The 990-nt window shown below is 28.8% G+C and overlaps 1 protein-coding gene across 1 annotated transcript in view; it reads right to left on the minus strand.

Annotated features, from left to right (window-relative positions):
• Window positions 1-990, minus strand: part of LOC106880744 (disheveled-associated activator of morphogenesis 1) — a 135,148-nt gene that overhangs the window by 46,656 nt on the left and 87,502 nt on the right. The window lies entirely within an intron of this gene.

Here is a 990-nt window from a genome sequence, read left to right on the forward strand (position 1 = left end):
AGCAACACTATTAATAAATAAAAAAAAACATAAAAATAAACAAGCTTTTGATGATTTTATAGATATTTCAAAATTATGATGCTATGATGCTAGGTGTTTCCATTATTTTGTCCAACCCCTGTATGTATATATATATATATATATATATATATGTATATATATAAATTCAATAATAGGATGAATTCTTTTACAAGAATTTATCAAGTAGCTAGCGTGAAAAAAACCTCATAAGGGGAAAAAAATCCATCATTCATTCCCAAAATATATATTTATTTATATAAGGGCATTACTATACAATAATGCCTCATGCTATGAGGGACTCTAAGGACAGACTACCATAAAAAACATATTTTTACCGAATGCGAGGAAATGCAACTCTCAAAGCCAGCCCCTTAAAAACACTTACATAGGTAAATAGCGATGGACAGTCTTCTATGTACTATATTGGATACACGGTGTTCATTTGGTATGTTGATTTTCTGTTTACCTATATTTATGTTGACCATATTATACTGACGAGTAGAGGTTGTATAATACTACAATAACTACGAAATCATGATCTGCACTTCAGTCTGTTTTTAAGGGGCTGGCTTTGAGAGTTGCATTTCCTCGCATTCGGGTAAAAATGTTTTTTATGGTAGTCTGACCTTAGAGTCCCTCATAGCATGAGGCATTATTGTATAGTAATGCCCTTATATATATATATATATATATATATGCATGTCTATACATATATACATACATACATGCATATTTATACATATATACATACATGCATATGTATATATATCTATACATGCATATGTATATATATCTATACATGCATATGTATACATATCTATACATGCATATGTATACATACATACATGCATATGTATACATACATACATATGTATACATACATACATGCATATGTATACATACATACATGCATATGTATACATACATACATGCATATGTATACATACATACATGCATATGTATACATAC

Source organism: Octopus bimaculoides, chromosome 3 (assembly GCF_001194135.2).
Source record: "Octopus bimaculoides isolate UCB-OBI-ISO-001 chromosome 3, ASM119413v2, whole genome shotgun sequence".
NCBI classification, from domain to species: domain Eukaryota; kingdom Metazoa; phylum Mollusca; class Cephalopoda; order Octopoda; family Octopodidae; genus Octopus; species Octopus bimaculoides.